Genomic DNA, 14,093 nt, shown 5'->3' with positions numbered 1-14,093 from the left:
TACAGGAGTGGTACCGGGGACTCCTAGGGGCCTTGCCCTTGACACCAAGGTGCCGTACCAGGCACTGCCATGGGCAGAGACACCCTAGCTGGGACAGGTGCAGCCCCTGGGTGATTTCGAGGCTCTCAAGGTTGGGGTCATAGGAGACTGGGAGGGGATTGGGTGCGCTGCCGTGTGGGGGGGAGCTGCCATGTAGGGGCAGGATTCCGATCCTAGAAACAGTGCGGTGCCTGCTGGAAGATGGTGCTCGCAAAAGAAATTGTGAGTCAGGGGCTGGGGAGCGCCGGGCGGGAGGAGTGGGGCAAGCCCCCAACCCCACTCGCTGGCTGGAACGCTGGGCAGGCAGAAAGAAAAGGAGGACTTGTGCCACCTTAGAGTCTAACAAATTTATTTGAGCATAAGCTTTCGTGAGCTACAGCTCACTTCATCGGATGCATGCAGAGCGACACAAGCCCCCAATCCTGCTCTCTGGCGGGAGCTCGAGACCCAGATAAATATGTCTGATGGGCCGGAAGCGGCCCACAGTTTGCCCACCCCTGGTCTAGATGGCTGGCTGGGAAGGACCCATTCAGGTTGAGGGTCCATTAGAGAGAATAATAGGCCTTAGCAGAAACTTATTTCCCACCCCGGGGGCTTTCCTGAGGATGCTGCAGACAGCCTTCAATGCATGGCTGCTGTGACGCTACAGGGACATGTGCCCTGGTCACCTTGTACTGGTCTCCATCTTGGGATATCAGGTTTTTTCCACTGACTGGTGTGGAAACCAAGCTTTGAAACAAAGGGTTCCTGCCCTATGCAAAAGCTATATAAGGGAGGGGAGTGACATCAATGTGCTTCTTCACTGACTCCACACCCAAAGAGACTCCTGGAAACACCTGAGAAACAAAGACTGAACTGGGGAAAGTGCTGGACCTAGGCTAAAGGGGTTTTTAGCCTGTGAATGGAACATCTGGGAATTCTAAGCTGTAAGCAAGTGCAGCTTGCGCCTTAAGAATCTGCAGCCTGCTTGTATCATCACTTAGATCAGATACGAATACTACATAGGGTGAGGATTTGCTAAATTAAGCTTAGTTTGCATGTTTTGTTTATTTGCTAGGTAATCTGCTTTGATCTGTTTGCTATCACTTAAACTCTGTCTTGTGTAGTTAATAAACTTGTTTTTGCTTTTGTCTGAAACCAGTGTGTGGGAGTCATAACTCGGGACAGAAAGCTATTGTAGATTTCTCTCCACATTGAGGGGGGGGGGCGAATTTCATGAGCTTGTGCTGTACAGTTCCCTGTGCAGCGCAAGACAGTATAACTTTAGGTTTACATTTCGATGGGGGAAGGGGATGCCTGAATAGTTGGGAAGCTCCTTAACTGGAGCCCTCCCATGCAGAGCTGATCACAGCATCTGCATGTAACTGCAGCTGGATGTGTCCCTACCTGTACGTCTGCTGGTGAAAGTGCAAGCTGGTCACAACAGTACAGTGTAAAGGGAGCCCAGGCTGGTAGGGGGTGGGGGTGTCTCAGTGGTACCGCAGTTCCTGGTGGCACCCCGGCAGGAACACATCACAGGGATTATTAGGTAAACAAGAGTAATGTCTTTTGTTTCTTCTTTTGTATCATGAGTAAATACTGCAGGATAGTGGGGGGAAGGGGACTGGAAAGTCTTTATATCACCAGATTCCTCTATCCCCTACAATCTCCTAATTCAGAGGCAGGATAATGCCTTTGAATGACCCAGTTGTTTATCCTAAATTTTATTTTCAACTTTTCTTCTTCTTGTGCTTTTTATTAAGGAAGAGACTCTAAAAGCAGGTTGGATGAGGGGTTTTTTTATTTGTGTGTTTTTGGACCAGAAAAATCAACCAGAACATTTACACCTTTTGATCCCTTGGGAAATATTTTTTAAGAAACAGAAAACCTCCAACTTGCTGCATACTATTAAATTCAGTCTAAAAATATTGGACTTGTTTCTTATCTGTACCTATGTAATGGACAGATTTTTCACTGATACACCACTTTTCATACAAAAATGGACATGTTTTTATCCCCATTTTATAGATGGGGAAATTGAAATCATGCAACAAACTTGCCTAATACCACACAGTGAGCAAGTACCAGACCCAGAACTAGAACCCAGGTCTCCTGACTCCCCATCCTGTACTCTAACCAGTAGTCCCCACACTGTCAAAGATATTTAGGTGCCTATCTTCATTTGAAATCACTGAAATCACATAAATAATCTTTGGTTTCAGAGTAGCAGTCATGTTAGTCTATTCGCAAAAAGAAAAGGAGTACTTGTGGCACCTTGGAGACTAACAAATGTATTTGGGCATAAGCTTTTGTGAGCTACAGCTCACTTCATCAGATGCATTCAGTGGAAAATACAGTGGGGAGATTTATATACATAGAGAACATGAAACAATGGGTGTTACCATACACACTGTAAGGAGAGTGGTCACTTAAGGTGATCTATTACCAGCAGGAGAGCCGGGGGTGGGGAGGGGGGGGGCAGGAGCCTTTTGTAGTGACAAGCAAGGTGGGCCATTTCCAGCAGTTGACAAGAACGTCTGAGGAACAGTGGGGAATGGGGGAGGTATAAACATGGGGAAATGGTTTTAACTTTGTGTAATGACCCATCCACTCCCAGTCTCTATTCAAGCCTAAGCTAATTGTACCCAGTTTGCAAATTAATTCCAATTCAGCAGTCTCTCGTTGGAGTCTGTTTTTGAAGTTTTTTTGTTGAAGAAAAACCTTCAAAGACAAAAAAAACTTCAAAAACAGATTCCAATGAGAGACTGCTAAATTGGAATTAATTTGCAAACTGGGTACAATTAGCTTAGGCTTGAATAGAGACTGGGAGTGGATGGGTCATTACACAAAGTTAAAACCATTTTCCCATGTTTATTCCTCCCCCACCCCCCACTGTTCCTCAGACGTTCTTGTTAGCTGCTGGAAATGGCCCACCTTGCTTGTCACTACAAAAGGCTCCTGCCCCCCCTCCCCCCCCCGGCTCTCCTGCTGGTAATAGATCACCTTAAGTGACCACTCTCCTTACAGTGTGTATGGTAACACCCATTGTTTCATGTTCTCTATGTATATAAATCTCCCCACTGTATTTTCCACTGAATGCATTCGATGAAGTGAGCTGTAGCTCACGAAAGCTTATGCCCAAATACATTTGTTAGTCTCTAAGGTGCCACAAGTCCTCCTTTTCTTTTTATAAATAACCTTTGAGGCTCTGGATTTAGACCTCTCTTGATCCTAATTAATTGAAGTATGTTGCAGGTAGGCCTCCTGTACTAGAATAGGTTTCTCGCAATTTAAACTCACAGCATGGTCATCTGGAATTCTGCAGTCAGGCTCCCATTTTACATCCAATATATAATTTGAACACAGCATTGGGAACCACTGAACTTGGACGATATGCGTAGGCTTGCTGCAACTGATCACAATTTTTTTAAATATGCATAGATTTTAAAGGGAAAATTCAGGCACTCACCAGAAAGCTATCACATCTCCTACACTGGATGGCAGAGACCAGTAGGTTGAAAACATCAGTCTTAAGAAACTCAAGTGCACACTGCTTTCCTGAATAAATTGCTTATTATATTTTGCATAAATTATAATAGATTCGTTCCAATTGTTAAATTGTGATTTTTAGTGATTTATTATTTCCTGCTTAGCAAATTAATGATAATACTAAAGGCTTACATCGCTTTTTTTATTTTCAAAGCAATTACAAGAACAGGTAATTCGTTTAATCTAGGAATAATATAAATAGTTCAAGTTGTACTTAAAAAAACAAACAAAAAAAATCACACAACGTTGTTGATACGGAGTTGTGTAGAAATGACCTCATTTTGCATGGCCAGGTGATTGGGGAGGGATCAAGTGACCTAGATGTGGAGAAAGTCTTAAATCTGTTTGCTTCTTTTAGAACAGTGCTCAGATTGTGGGGGGAGAGGGGTTAGATGGGAATATGTCGTACGGCCACTGCTACTGTCGAAAACTGCAGCATAGCAGTAGAGCATGTATTGCCTTTTTTTTTTTTTTTAAATTGTTCCACCCACATAGGTTTCCAGGTCTTACATGATTAACGTTGGTTGAGGCTTGCTTCGGTGAAAAGACCAATTTTTCCTATTTCAACCACAAGTAGGATGAATCTGCTTCTTGTTAATGGCAGCACCTACAGCTGCCCAAGCCTGCAGACATGAGGCCCTTGCATCATGGAGACTGACCACACATAGGAAAAGTAGAAATGCTAGCAGGAGATTTGCTACCTGCGCTGTGTGATATAGAGGTGTAGAGCTGATTTGTGCTCAGAGAGGTCTCTGTGATGATGATATTTTATCCCCCTGGGATAACAGGATTTCTTTGTTGTGCCCAACCAGTGCTAACATACACAGATTCTGTCCACAGTTAGCCCCCACCCACCCAGCGATGTGCTCCTGTTCTAACTATTTCACAGATCCTCCCCTCACTCCTTGTGGCACTAAACCCACCAGAAGACATGGCTCAAGATTTGGGGGTAATTTAAAGACTTGATAGGGAGCCTCAGATTTGTTTCAACCACCCCAGAGATACTGACCCAAAATTTCCTCCAACTGCTCTATTCTTCATATAAGAAACATGGAATGATTTTCAATTTGATAAGTCTAAAATGAATTGTGCAGAAACCATCAAGTCCACTTATAAAATTGATGACAGATACACAGTGCTGAAAGTAGGGCTTGGGGGAAGGAGATGGGAATCTGGGGCTAACTGTATCATCAGATTGATGGCCTGTTGGTCACAGTATCACTATATCAAGAGTAATGGTGAAGTTACAAATGTAATAAATTACAGAGCTGTCAGATGGGGCCAGTGAAGCAAAGGACTCAGTCATTCACAATAATGTGTTCTGTTTTTTTTTAAACAATAATATAAAATGTATTGTAAAGTTGTTGAGTTCACCTCAAATCTTGTTTTGGTGTTTACACCTAAAGGAAGGAGCATTGCCTAATGGTTGGAGGATAAAACTGGGAGTCGAGACTTCTGAGTTTTGTCCTTGTCTCTGACACTGGTTTGCTCTGACCTTGGGTAGATCACTTAGGCACAAATTTTCAAAAGCGGCCACTAATCTAGAGTCTCTCAGTTTGCTCCAGTGGAGCTTCCTCCTGGCAAGTTGGGGATCTTCTAGGAGGCTCCTGGACAGATCCTCAGCTGGTGTAAATTATCATGGAGCTGCCCCATGATCTTTGCCACACTATTATTATTATTACCACATTTGCAGTAGCAAAACACACAGTCAGGTTATTATCAAGGGATTGTGCTTGCTCAGAGATCTTTGCATCAGCTTGAGAATAGACTTTTTGAATGCTGAAGCCTTTATACATTCGAGGTTGTATTATTAATTTTTCCTCATAATGTTCAATATATTTCTATGGTACTTAACAATATTTGCTTAACAATAAGCAACCTCTGCGATAGGTAATTTAAAATCTGTGAATTTAGCATATTCTAATTGTGTGGTTATACCTACAGCTAGAGTGTTTGCTTTATGTTGCCAAGATTATGATTTTGGTCCTGTGAGGACTGGAAGTTTAAAAAGCTGTTTAAGGAGATATGATGCTGCAATGGTTACAGCACGGGTCTGAGAGTCAAGAAATCTTCATTATATTCCCAAATTTGCTAGACACATGCTTTTGTAATCTTGAGCAGTCTTTTCATTGTAACCTTTTTTTCCCCACTTGTTCCATATATTATATATAACTGGGGATAGTATCAAGGTGTTTTAAAAACTTATTTAGATGCCTGAAAATTTGGCCTGATTTTCAAAAGTGCTTAGCCCCCCAACAGCATCCATAGTGGAACACTTTTGAAAATTGTTTAGGTATCTAAATATGGCTATAGGAGCCTAATTTTAAGCACCCACTTTTTTAAATCTTGGCCATAGACTGTGTTTAGATAGAAAAATATAATAGCTGAGATAACATCATGAATGTTCAGGATTCTTTGATATTACAAATTAAAAAAACAAACAAACAAACAAAAAACCAAAGACCCAGATCCACAAAAACCTTGAAATCAGTGGAAGTTAGGAGCCTAAATACCTTCGTGGATCTGGGCCATAGCATCCAGCGTATACATTGTGGGTGTGCACACACATACACGTCTATCAATTGACACTGCCCACAATGCTGATGTTCAGTCTGGGAGCACATTCAATCGAATTCCTCCTTCAGCAGTTTCCTAGGCAACCAACACAACCTCAGAAACAGTCTGCACAAGGAAGAAGGAAACAAAAACCCTTGTAACATTTTGACAATTCTTGTCAATTATTCCGCATCGTTTGAATATATTGCAAAAATGAGTATGGAAATTGCTGCAGCATAAACAATAGACCAAATATCTGGCCATGGTATTAATCTCACTGGGGTACACATAGAGGACAGACTACATAACTCACTGGAGACTTTTCCTATTGGAATCCTCATGATTAGGGCCATACCAATTTCACGGTCATAGGATTTTTAAAATAGTAAATTTCATTATTTCAGCTATTTAAATCTGAAATTTGCCAGTGTTGTAATTTTAGGTGTCCTGACCCCTAAAGGAGTTTGGGGGGAGGGGAGGGTTTGGCAAGGTTATTATAGTAAGGATTACAGTACTGCTACCCTTACTTCTGCACTGCTGCTGGCTACGGCACTGCCTTCAGAGCTGGGCAGCTGGAGAGTGGCAACTGCTGGCCAGGAGCCCAGCTCTGAAGGCAGAGCTGCCACCACCAGCAGCACAGAAGGATGGCATGGCATGGTATGGTATGGCCACCCTTAGTTCTGCGCTGCTGCCTGCAGAGCTGGACCCTCAGTCAGCAGCCGCCACTCTCCAGCCTCCCAGCTCTGAGGGCAGCAATGCAGAATTAAGGGTGGCATGGCATGGTATTGCCACCCTTTCTTCTGTGCTGTTGCTGGCAATGAGCTGCCTTCAGAGCTGGGTGCCCAACTAACAAATGTCACACTCCAGACACGCAGATCTGAAGGCAATACTGCGCCCCACCCCCTAAAATAACCTTGTGACCCCCCCGCAACTCCCTTTTGGGTTGGGACCCCTAATTTGAGAAATGTTGGTCTCCCCCCTGTGAAATCTGTATAGTAGAGGGTAAGAGCACCCAAAAGACCAGATTTCACAGGGGGAGACCAGATTTCACGATCCGGGACATGTTTTTCATGGTTGGGAATTTGGTAGGGCCCTACTCATGATCAATCTATTTTTATTCATTTTGTCTTTCACCCTTTACCCCATGGCCACCATTCTTCCAGCTGATGAAGCCTGCCTGAGATCACCTTTTGGACCTGCTGCAATTCAAGTACTGTATGCACTGCTGAGAAACACAAGACTGTTCCTCTCAGCAAGGAGCTGGGAAACTTTATGAAGGTGCTTTTACGTCATGTAATAAAAGTTCATAAGAAGAATCAATATTCCTACTTCCTAATTACAGCCCACTATGTGCTAGATAGGTAATCAGACACAACAGTGATGAGCAATATACAGATCGATTAAATAAACTTCTTTGTTCATAACATCTTTGTGCTGAGCCAAAATTCAGGATCTATTAAACCTGTGTACTACCTGTATTTCTACGAGTTAGAAACCTGGACCAGCTTACAGGCAGACTTGGAGCGGCTAGAGGCATTCCATGCAGTCAGTGCCAAATCCTGAGTATAAAATGGTTTCACTCTGTGCTAAATGTCATAGTCTCACAGCGATCTGGCCTTACTCCAGTCACTCATTATATCTAAAAGCTGTGTTGCGTGCCTTTTGGCCATGTCACCAGGATAGACAAAAACACCCCAGCACACCGTGCTCTCAAACTTTCCATTGAGGTACAAAGGGGTGCATGCCCTAACCCTACCTGGTGCCAGCTGTGGGGCTGCTGCATTGATTTGTGGATTAACAGGATTGAGCCAGATCTGAGAACTTCACTACACAATGCCTGCTGTGACGCCATCACTTGTGGTCACTCTGGCTAGGGCATCGGTCTTTCATACGCTTTCTGTGTTTGATGCTGATTTGTTCATAAGTAAAAAGGGCATTAGCATATAGTCTCCTGTACTTGTATTTTACACTGTCTAAATCCCATGTGATTGGCTAAGGATAAAATAGAAAGTGTGTGTGTGTGTGAGAGAGAGAGAGAGAGAGATGCAGCACAATTTGTGGGCATAGGGCGATGTTATTTCTACAAAGATCCACTTTCCTTCAATGGGAACAGCTGTCTTTGAATGAAACTCATGTTTTTCCCTGACCCTGTGTCTCTCTTATCTATTTAGATTGTAAGCTCTTTGGGCAGGGACTGTCTCTCCTATTCTATATTTATACAGTACCTAGCATAATGGGGCTTCATTCTCATTTGGCCTCTAGGCACCACCGTAATAAACATAATAACCAGGAGCATCATTTTAGAAAAATTGGGGGAGGGAGGGCGGCGGGGAGTTATGTCAGCATCCCCGTGGCTGCTCATAGGTGTCCCATCCTGGAGGAAGGTGGTGTGCCAGTCCTATCCCAGGGAGTGAGGGGAGCAATCTGGGGGTCACGTGTCTCAACCATGACTGGCCTGGGGCAGATTCAGGGCCTAGCTCACTCCACACTCAGCTCTTGCCCAGGCCACTGCTGCTGCTTCCTGTCCAACCAGCAGAGAGAGGAGAGCGGCACCAGAGGCTGCTCAAGAAAATCTACTTAGGCAAAACTTCAGTGTGCCGACCTCTTCCTCATAGGCCTAGGATAGCAGGTTTGGCCCAGCTGCCCCTGTCATGATACAGAGGCAGCCGGGCCAAGTGTGCCACACTAGGCAGCTGTGCAGAAATTTACTGCCCTAGGCAGCTGCTTAAAAGTCTGGGCAATCAAACCCAAGGCTGGGGGAAGGAAGTGTCCTCCTACCCTATAGCAAATGCTGCCCCTGATGATAAATATACATTATGCCATGAATATTGGACTCAGCAAATAACGATACTGATGGGGTGCCATCCAATAGATTAAAATGTATTTGTTATTCCTGTGAGCAGTGCTCTTTTAGTATAAATGTTAATAAGGTTCCAATATCAATATACATGAGATGCCGATACAACTATTTCTAGCAAAACAAATGTGCCGTATGCCAGCAAGAGCAAGGTATGAATTGTAACAATCACATGCCAGTCAGAGTTGCTCTTGTTCCTTAGTCTCAGTGCTTTATCTTGCAATTAGATAGTTACTTGCAATTTAACTATAGACTTGGCAAACGCAAAACCTTATCCATTGGCTTGAGAAGTTGGTTCTAACTTGTAGTATCAGAACAGAGCTATAAAAGTACCATTTTGACTAGGTGACAAATTTCTTTTTTCCAAATAAACTTTCAGACATTGCTAATTATAATGGGTTTGCAAGTAGAAATTACAGTTACACCCTGAGTTCAGAACGAAAGTAGTGCCTTGGGGCAAAATTTGTCTGGAGTTCATCTAGTATTCCTCTCAATTAAAACATTTTTGAGTTCTCATTTTTCTCACGGTCCTGCAGCTGCTTAATCCAAGCCTGCTTTACTGAGCATCATAATTACTCTGAAATTTTTTGCTGTAGTATTTAATTGCTTGAAAGATTATGCTCAATCTGGGTAAGACTGGATGAGAGGATGTGTAATCCAGTGGATAGGATGCTGGACTGAGACTCAGGAGAAATGGGTATTTTCTTGGCTCTATCATTAATTTTCTGTGTGACCTGGCAAGTCATTTCACCTTTCAGTGCCTTGTTTCCCTTAAACCTTTTGTCTGACTTGTCTATTTAGTTTGTAAGCTCTTACAGCAGGAATTGGCTCTTACTATAGGGATGTACAATACCTAGGACAAGGAACATCTAGATGCCTCTGTAATACAAATAATAAGACAGAGATTATGCATTTAGCAAAGAAGCAAAATTTAACAGATCAATAAACCAGAATTCCATTCTATATATGTAGGTCTTAGTTTGAGCTTAACGCCGCCACTTGGATCTTTTCATTATTAATTTTAGGGATAGGCAGTATATTGCGATTGTATAAACAGAAAAATGTGAGAACCTGCTTGAAACCAAAACAATGGACACTCAACAAAGATGGCATAGCTTGGTGCCTAAAACATCTGTCTCAGCTTTCAGTATAAGTGTGTTCAGAGTCCATTTGAGATGGAGTATTGTTAACACTTCCATCACTTCAATTATAGATGAATTATGGCCAAAAGAAAAAATAATGCCTTTGACTAATCCAGGAAGCCAAGTGCAAAAATATTGCTAAACTGAGGTACATTAGGAAATGGTAAGCTACTGCACAAAAGTCAACGATTAAATAAGAAACTAGTAGGGCTAACTCAGTTCTCCTTTCCTTAAATTCAGAATCCCACTGTAATGATGCTGGCTTTGGTGGGACCCAACTGAGCACACCAATTCAGGACAAATTGCTTAAAGCAGGGCAGTTACAGCCCAAGGCTAGGTACACCAAGGCAAACCAAACCAGACAGATAGAGAGGACTTTGGTTTTATCCCACTGGCTAACCATAAGTCACACAAACAATTCCCTTAGACACTCCAGTTTTCCAGTATCACCACCAGTGCCACTCATTATGGGGACAAATAGTTATGAAAACCAATACCCCAGTAAAAGAAAAAGGGTTCTCCCAATCCCAAAGGACCAAGCCCCAGACCCAGGTCAATATACAAGTTAGATCTTACCGACAAATCTAAAGGTTTATTCATAAAAGGAAAAAGATATAGATGAGAGCTAGAATTGGTTAAATGGAATCAATTACATACACTAATGGCAAAGTTCTTGGGTCAGGCTTGTAGCAGCGATGGAATAAACTGTAGGTTCAAATTAAGTCTCTGGTGTACATCCACAGCTGGGATGGGTCATTTAATCCTATTTTCAGAGCTTCAGTAGCAAAGTCTCTCCAGAAGCAAGAAGCAGGATTGAAGAGAAAACGGAGGAGCTGCAGCAGCCTTTTATATCCTCTGCCTTGTGGAGGATCCCAGCAGCAAGAAGGAGCCTGGAGTCACATGGGCAAGCCACATGTCCATGCATGACTTAGTTCTTTACAGGCCAACACCATTGTTTACATGTTAGTTTGAATGTTCCCAGGAAAGCTCAGATGTGGATTGGCATCTCCCAAAATCCATTATCAGTTAAGTGTTTCTTGATTGGGCACTTACTGAGAATAGTCCCTTCTCAAGAAGCTGACCAAATGCTTCAATGAGGCTACTTAGAATCAAAACACATTGATATAGAAGTACATAGCCAATATTCATAACTTCAACTGCAAAAATGATACACCCATACGGATAATATAATCATAACCAGCAAATCATAACCTTTCCATAGACACCTTACACAACAACCTTTGTACAATATTTGCTGCAAGTATATAACAGTGGTTGCAACAATGATCTATACAGTCACAGGTTATGTCAAAAAAAGAACAAGAGTACTTGTGGCACCTTAGAAACTAACAAATTTATTTGAGCATAAGCTTTCGTGAGCTACAGCTCACTTCATCGGATGCACACAGTGGACGTCAGTAACATCACACCCACATTTAAAGGTTTTGAGGAGGGGCGGGTGAGGAGAATAGGCTAACCTTAAACTGTGTCTTGCTTGCTTGGAGAATGTAAGCTGGTAACCTTTTGACAAGTGTTTGAATAGCTATCACTTCTCTTTCTACTAGCATGACTTTATGGAGAGTGAAATAGCTTGCATCAGATTGAAACTAATGGTGAGAAACCAATTTCCTTGTTAAACTGCTGGAGGATACAGAAAGGTTATCACCTGCACTATTTCTCTTGATTGCTTAGTCCCTGGGAGGTAGTCCTTTCAGAACTCTCCCATGACCCCAAGCCCCCACTGGCTTGTATTCAGATGAGCATTCCAGGGGCTCCACTTGTAATAGTGTCCAATGGGGGAGGGGTCTAATCAGTCTCCTTCCTTTCCCAAAATGCATTGCGTCCTGTAGCACCTTGCTAGCCCCATGCCACAGCCCAGGTGCCTCTATTTTGAATTTTCATACAGCTGAGCATGCTGTGCACTTGGACTGTGTTAGAAAGAATCCAAATGGCGGTGTCTGAGGCTCAACACAGGAGCAGCTAGGTCCAGGTGCTGCCACTCCCACTTGTACAAGGAGAACACACAGCGCAGGTAGTGATGGATGGATTTCAAGGGTCCTTAACTGTAACTGAATCTTATATTTGGGACATACTGCAGAAAGAAACCTTTGATATAACCAGCTGCAGAGTTGGCTCCTAATATATTTTTTTAATTGTGTAAATGCTGCAGAATTGAACAAGGGGGTGAAAATGGCCTTAACTGGCTGGACTGACAACAACTAGTACTAGCTGGAATGCATCATAATTGGTTCCTACAAAAAAAAAAAAAAGCACATATTTAGAGAGAACCGGGGAATATTGCATAGAAAGAGTGTGTGGTGGGGTTTGTGTTTCTAAGTAAGAAACCAGCCATATACAAGGTGGATTCAGGGGGACAATTGACCCACAGCTTCAAGGTGAGCCAGAAAAATACAAGCAGACCCTCAAGCTGTGGAGCCACAAATACAGGTGGAAGAGGAAAATAAAGAGTCCCTTGAGGAGAAAGGGTGTGAGCCAAATACAAGTGAAAGTCCTGGAATCCCTAAGGGAATGTTTTATCTGGTAATTGGGGCAAACAAAAAAGCCAGGGCTCATTAAATCAAAAAATCATGTAGCAAATGAGACAACACCAATTGTTTAATTAGAGGCTAGAATAGTTTACACAACAGTAGGTATGCAAATGTTAGTATAAACCTATTTAGGCCCCTGAGATTACCTTTCTTATGGAAAAGTTAATCCTATACAGTATTCCTGGAGCATGCCATATAGGCAAATAGCAATGGGATTTGTCCTCACCCCTAACCCTCTACGGCAGGGGTCGGCAACTTTTCAGAAGCGGTGTGCCGAGTCTTCATTTATTCACTTTAATTTAAGGTTTCGTGTGCCAGTAATACATTTTAACGTTTTTAGAAGGTCTCTTTCTGTAAGTCTTTAATATATAACTGAACTATAGTTGTATGTAAAGTAAATAAGGTTTTAAAAATGTTTAAGAAGCTTCATTTAAAATTAAATTAAAATGCAGAGCCTCCTGGACCAGTGGCCACAACCTGGGCAGTGAGAGTGCCACTGAAAATCAGCACGTGTGCCATAGGTTGCCTACCCCTGTTTTAGGGTTTGGGCAGGGAGGGAAAAATGGAAAAGTTTTCCTCTACGTGCCTCAAATCACCAGACGCTCCAACACACCCCTTTACTTCTTCCCTGAAAGTTCTAAACTGGCTTCCTCTCTTGACACTGCTCTCCCACAGCTCTGCAGTGGGAGCTGAAAAACAGTGGGGAACTTAAATAAAAGGTATGGGTTTGACAACACCCACATAGAGAGGAGCTGAAGATTATGGGGTCCCTCCTTTCCTTCTCCACGTTGCTAATCCACATTGCCATTTTCATTCTCTGTGACCCCAGTTTAACATCCATTAGAAAGATTGACATTGACTTCAATGGAACAGGCCATGTGGGTTTGAGTCCTGGAGGACACACACAGCACCAGCGCTATCGTCTATCTAAGGTACTTATCCATTCCCATAGTATCTGAGCATCCCACGCTCTTTAACATGTTGATCCTCACTAGTACCCCTATTTTACAGAGGGAAGACCAGAGGGCTAGATCCACAAAGGTACTGAAGCACCTAAGTGCCATCTTACGTGTGTAAGTTTAACATTTAGGCACCACTAAGGGCTTCAAAAAAACCTCTGCTCAGCTGCCACCTAACCCTGTAGGTGCTGAAAATCCCTAGACACCTAAGTCTCCACTGGTAAATTCCCCTAAGTTTCTGCTTGTAAGCATGTGCAAAGCTACCTAAGTTTTGACATCACCAAGCTGCCTTAGCTCATGCCTCAGTACAGGTGGGGTTCTCAAACGAGGTGTTCCCCCGCCTGAGTGCCTTTGTGGGGCCCGGTCGTAGGTGTTCTCAGAGCACACTGAGTCCACATAAAAGGCAACCAAGGAGGGGGAGTTGCCCCCTTTATATCCAACAGCTGGGGCACTAACCCGGAAG

Source organism: Caretta caretta, chromosome 2 (genome assembly GCF_965140235.1).
Source record: "Caretta caretta isolate rCarCar2 chromosome 2, rCarCar1.hap1, whole genome shotgun sequence".
Taxonomy (NCBI): Eukaryota; Metazoa; Chordata; order Testudines; family Cheloniidae; genus Caretta; species Caretta caretta.
Note: the sequence above shows the minus strand (reverse complement) of the source record.